The sequence below is a fragment of the Tamandua tetradactyla genome, chromosome 4, assembly GCF_023851605.1.
Source record: "Tamandua tetradactyla isolate mTamTet1 chromosome 4, mTamTet1.pri, whole genome shotgun sequence".
NCBI classification, from domain to species: domain Eukaryota; kingdom Metazoa; phylum Chordata; class Mammalia; order Pilosa; family Myrmecophagidae; genus Tamandua; species Tamandua tetradactyla.
Genome location: NC_135330.1, coordinates 157,165,709 through 157,172,210, shown reverse-complemented (window position 1 = coordinate 157,172,210; position 6,502 = coordinate 157,165,709). Strand labels below are relative to the sequence as shown.

General features: G+C 34.5%; 1 pseudogene; it reads right to left on the bottom strand.

Moving 5' to 3' along the window:
- Positions 1-5,111: 5,111 nt before the first annotated feature.
- On the bottom strand, positions 5,112-6,107 carry LOC143679465 (L-lactate dehydrogenase B chain-like; annotated as a pseudogene).
- Positions 6,108-6,502: the final 395 nt, after the last annotated feature.

Sequence of the window (6,502 nt, the reverse complement as noted above, 5' to 3'; positions counted from 1 at the left end):
CTGTTTTAGTTTAAATATTATCACTACATATGCAATTGAATCATATATTTTCTTGGAACATAAATTAATTATTTTTATAAATTTATGTAAAGAGCAGTTCCCCTAAAGCACTTTTCAAATTCCCTTCTCTAAATTCAGAACAATACAGCTGTCAGTGTATCCTTTACTTTCATATCTTTTTGTAGTTTCCTAGCTAGGTGCTGAGTAACAACAAATATTTGTTCATTACTATTTTAACCCACTTTGACATGATACTCAGTAGTAATTAAGAATGGAAAAATAGTTATATACATATAAAAATATTTATACATTACCTATTTTTATATAGTTTAACATCACTTCTAGAATTGCCCAGAATTTCAAGTACATAATAGGGAAAATAATTATCATATCAAAAATTTTTAATTATATTCAGGTAAAAGGTAATTAAGATTAGTATGTTTCAATAGTTTTACACTGATCAAAATCAGTAACAGCATATCCCAAAACAGGTAAAAAAAAGTTTAACATAATAATATTAAAGAAACTTTATTGTGCAATGTCTTACTTTGTGGGTTTAAAATACTGTTGTGTATAGGTGGCAGTTTTAATACACCATTCACAACATGACCTTATAGATTTGACGATGCCTTTATAATATGTTCTTCTCAGGATAATAATTTGCTGAATCTTTATATAAGTATCAGGTATTATGTCTTAGTTATAATATTCTTGGTTATTGTTAAAACTAATCAGAATCATTTACTCTTGTTACCAATAGATGGCTTCTTGTCATTTTTCACAATGCACAGAGGCTCTTACTTTAAACTGAAGTCTATATTGAGTTTTCTAAAATAACATAGAAAGACAGTTTCAGAAACTTAAGCTGCAGAAATGTACCAGGTGCTCTTTAACTATTGACATATCTGAGTACAGAAATTGCAATATAAGTGAACACTGTTTCTCATAACTTAAACCTGATGACTGTTGTGAGGGAATAAATAAGGATTTCCAGGATAATTTTAGTCCAGAACAAGTTGAATACATAACTTCAGATTGTTGATCCAAGATCCAGCAAGCAAAACTGAATGATGTAGGAATAAATTCAACTAAAATGGGAAATCTACTTATGATTGTTGCTTTCAGAATATTGCTATTTTTGATCTTTTTGGTATTTCCTGATGGGCAAATAATAAAATTTTTGCTCTTTCTTCTTGAACTATATAAACCTCCATCAAATTGGCTAAATTTGTACAATCTGAAAAAAGCATATTTTGAACATTTTGCTCCTGACGATCTATTAGAACATAGGAAAATAGATCTATATGAAATCTTAGTACTGATTATAAGCTAACTAATCATAAGAGGACAAAAGGATAATTATGCCTTACCTATGCCTCTTTTTTCTCAGCTTTAGAATGGAAATAGAATATAACACCTACGTCATAGAATTGTATGAGGTTAAACTGAAGATACGTGAAATTCTAAACCATGCTAGCCAGTATAGGCACTATATTATTACTTGTGTTATTATTATTATTATTATATTTTGTAATGATCCATGATGATACATCTGCCTAAATGTACATTTGCATTTCTTTACATTATGAAGTGATTTTATTGAGAAATATTCCATGAGATTTTCAACTCCAATATTTATTCCTGCAAAGTCTAAAGAATAATTTAACTACATAAGAATAAAAAGTATCCTACAAGTTTGAGTTATCTCGATTGCTAATTTCTTATCAGTTAGTTCAAAATGACAACCAAAATTTTTCTTTATAAAAGTAAGCATTTTCTGTAATGAAAGAATTCAGTGAGTTTGAAATTTGAAAACAGAACACTTAAGATGAGAATACCAACAGAATATTTTAAGGTGCATTTGAGTCAACACAAAACGAGTAGTGTCTGTGCTAAACTGTGAAGGGCTAGAATAGAATGATGCCATGGCTCTTAGTTTAATAAGCAATGACCCTAACATCCTTCAAGCTACAGAGAGAATAGGCTTTGTGAGATTCAAAATGAAACACATGCTTCTTTTGCATAAAGCCACTCTAATTTCTCATTGCCTTTATGAAAAAAAGTAAAACTGAAAGAAAACCAAGACCAAATTTCTTTTTTTTTTTTTTTTTTTTTTAAAGGAAAGACAGAGAGAAGGAGGGAAGGATAGAAGGAAGGAAGGAAGAAAGGGAAACATTTTTAAACATTTTCTTGTTTTATTGTATTCTGTTTCTCCGTTTTTGTTACATGGGCTGGGGCCGGGAATCGAACCGAGGTCCTCCGGCATAGCAGGCAAGCACTTTGCCCGCTGAGCCACCGCGGCCCGCCCCTTTTTTAAACATTTTCTTGTTTTATTGTATTCTGTTTCTCCGTTTTTGTTACATGGGCTGGGGCCGGGAATCGAACCGAGGTCCTCCGGCATAGCAGGCAAGCACTTTGCCCGCTGAGCCACCGCGGCCCGCCCAAGACCAAATTTCTTAAACCTCTTTATAGCACCTTTCACATTCAGTTTCCTAACCAACTTCACCACAGTGCTTTTTCTCCCAGCTGGTGTTTTGAAGCTTTGTTTCAGCAAAATCTGTTGACAAAGTGCCACCAAATGTAAACCTGATTAATGGAGGATATACAAGAGTGTGTGAGAAAGTGTGTGCAGTCTAAGTATAGTATAGATTACTAAGTATGGCCAGTCAGTGAACTATCCTAAGACAAATAAATGTTACACATTTATTTTAACCTGGAAATTTTTGCATGAGTATGACATAGTCAAGACATATGAAACAGTTTAGAAATTTAACCATCAGACTGGCATGATAGCAGTATATTCAATTTAAAACTTGAAGTAGTTCAACTAAAGAAGAGTATTGTTTTATACATGTTAAAAGTTTAAAAATGATAAATCTTTTTCAGTTACAGAAAAATTTATTTTATTACCACAAATATGCCTTGCCTTCTCTTAATCTGTTATTTCTTAAGTTGTTCCTCTTAGCATGTCTTCTCAGCTTACCTTCACAAAACATTGCTAAATTCCACATATTCACCAGATCTTAGCTTAACTGTCACTTATTCTTGGAACTCTTTCCTATTTGCTACTGTGTGATATTATGGCATACCTTGTAATTTATTATTTGCCTATATTCCCTATTTAACTCTGTTGACACCAAGGAAAAGAAAGCAGGAATGTAATTTTTTTTACAGATAAAATAATTTCATGGCAAATAATATAATCTAGTATAAAGAGTTCATTAAAGCATTTAAAAAGGTTGGCTTATCAAGAGGACATACAATAAACAGAAAGTCAGTAAGAATATAGAAGAATTTAACAATACAATCAGCAAAACTGACCTAATTGATATTTCTAGAACCATCCATCCAACATAAGATACATATTCTTTCCAAGTGCAGATACAATATTTAGAAAGACAAATCATACTCCAGGATGTAAAACAGTTCTCAAAATTTTAAAAGGATTCAAATAAACACATAGTAAGTGCATTGTTTTTGTAAAGCTGCCAGAATGCAATAAACCAGAGTGGAACTGCTTTTCCAAAGGGAATTTATCAAGTTGCAAGTTTACAGTTCTAAGGTCTATAAAAATTGGCCAAACTAAGGCATTCAGAGAAAAATACAACCAGAGTATATTTAGCAGATAATCAAAAAGTGTTGGCAGAGTCTCTTGAGGATTGGGAGAAAAAACATGGAATTGCTAAACTTTACCACCAGTGAACCCCCTGATACCAGATCAAATATTAGGGATACCTAAATCAATAATAGGCCAATTTCTTGATCTTGAGGCTTGCTCTTGTGAAGCTTATGCATGTAGCAGAGAAGCTTAGTGCCTATAAGTATGCCTAACAGTCACATCCAGAGGACATCTTCTGTTGCTCATATGTGGCCTCTCTTTCTCTAAGCCCAATTCTCCAGGTGAAATCATTGCCCTCCCCCCTATGTAGGACATGACATCCAGGGGTGAAAGTCTCCCTGTTAGTATGGGAGATGACTCCCAGGATGAGCCTGGCCCTGGCACCATGAGATCAACAATACATCGTGACTAAAATGGGAAAAGAAGTGAAACAGATAAGGTGTCAATGGCTGAGAGAGTTCAAATAGAGTTGAGAGGCTACTCTGGAGGTCACTCTTAGGCAAGATTCAGTTAGAAATTGCTACCTATCATAGCTTGCTAATTCCCAACCAAAACTATTCCTGCGAATCTTAAGGAACACCTAGGACATTATATAAGATTATACAAAGGTTCCATGCACTAGAGTATCTTTTCAGAAACCTTAGACCAGATCCCTAGACCAGACATGTCATGAAATGCAGGAGGGCCAGTCTCTCCAGAATATTAACTAATTCCATCCCCCTATCCCATATTATGGACAACCCCTTCAAACGTGAAAATGGAATGGGCCTAGCCCAAATACCCTTAAAGAATGGGAGAAAGATGGTGATGATAGAGTTATACAGAGAAGGTAGGGTTTAACAAATGAGTATGATTGCTGAATCATTATATTGACATTTCTTTTAATCCTCAGTGTCTTGGAACAGGTAGTAGTAAAAACCTAAAAATGTGGAATTGTAATCCATGCCAAACTCTGAGATCTGTTCTACAACTAATTGTTGTGATTTTTTTTGAAATTTATTGCTTTTTTGTATATATGTTATTTTTACAAAAAAGAAAAAAAATGTCAATTGTAATGATAAAAAAAATTGAATCAGGATTAAAGAGCATGGCTTGTCTGGGATACACAACAATTTTAAACAGATATGGTAAGTCTGGTGACAATAATGGCATACACTAGCATTCAATCACAGAATGATATCTAGAAACCCTCCAATATTTTGAAATCCAGTAAAACATAAATATGTGAAACAAGAGTTGAAGAAAAAGATGAAAATATAGATTAAGTAATGTTTTTAATTTTTTTTTTCATGCTATGATAGTTAATTTTATTTGTTCAAGGGTTCCTATGGCAAACATCGAACCAAACATTTGATTTGACTCAGCGGGCCCAGATTCACATATTTAGGAAGATAAAAGCAAACTGTGATTCATGTACATGGATGATAACTAACTGCTAAAGGTCAATTACAGTTTTTGCAGTTTTTAAATTTCTACAGCATAGAACTGAATGTCATAGGTCCTTTAGGTCCTTTTGGATGTCCCAGAGGGTATATTCTTGAGTTGAGCAACTTCATCATTCTTCAGCTTCTGGTGATAACACTGATTAATCCCTGAGCATTCAGGGTACATGGAAGGCTTAAGAAGACTGTGTTCTCAATGCCGTATATCCCCTTCACCAATGTTGATACTGGATGAATCCTGGCTAGGTTTTTGAACATGGATTCAATCAGATCAACCACACTTAATCCAATAGCCCAGTTGGTATATCCTTTCAGCTTGATGACTTCATAGGTACTTTCAACAACCACCTTATGTGCTTCCTTCCAATTTTCACTATCATTACCTGTTCCCATTTCTGGATTCAGTTCCTGGAGAGAAATTCCTGCCACATTCACTGCACTCCACACAGCCACACTTGAGTCTCCATGTTCTCCCAAAATCCATCCCTGGCAACTGTTGGGATGAATGCCCAGTTTTTCAGCCACAAGATAATGAAATTTAGCAGAATTCAGATTGTACCCACTTCCAATCACATGGTACTTGGGTAATATACTTAGTTTTCAGGTAATATATGTTAGAATATCCACTGGGTTGGGAACCATAATGGTATGCAATTGGGAATGTACTTGATGACCAGAGGAATAATGAATTTGAAGACAGTTACATTCCTCTGAATCAACTTGAGGCAACTCTCCCCCTCCTGCTGATGGACCACTGCAGTTACCACCACAATCTTAGAATTAGCTGTCACATAGTAATCCTTACCTGCCACAATTTTGGGCTTCTGAAGAAACAAGCTTCTATGCTGCAGATACATCATTTCTCCTTTGAGTTTATCTTCAAAACATCCACAAGGGCAAGTTCATCAGCCAGAGACTTTCCAAGAATGCTGATGGCACATGCCATACCAACTTGTCCAACATCGACTACAAGTGATCTTGTTGTTTGGCACAGTTCCCTCCTCTTCTGCAACTTGTGCAATCAGTTTTTCCTTAAGAATGGCCATTGTGCTTAGGAGGTGGAGATGGCTCTCAGGACAGCTACACAAGTTGGGTGGAAAGACAAAGTCCTTATGTAATACTCTTAACTGAATGAAAGATAAACACAACATGAAAAGTTGGTTAAGTCTCTTGGGAAATATATAGAGCAATGTTTGTAGAAACAATAGCGGTTTGTACAAAACCTCTATTGGGAAAGAAGAAAAATATCAAATCAATGAATGGATTCTCATTTAAATAAACAAAAACTACAGCAACTTTAAGCAAAATTAGGTAGAATAATGGAAATAATAAAGGTCAGAATAGGTATTGATAACCTAGAATAGAACAATTAATTACATAAACCCCTAGACAGACTTATCAGGAAAACAAGAGAAGACATGAATTTCCAATACAGTAAGGA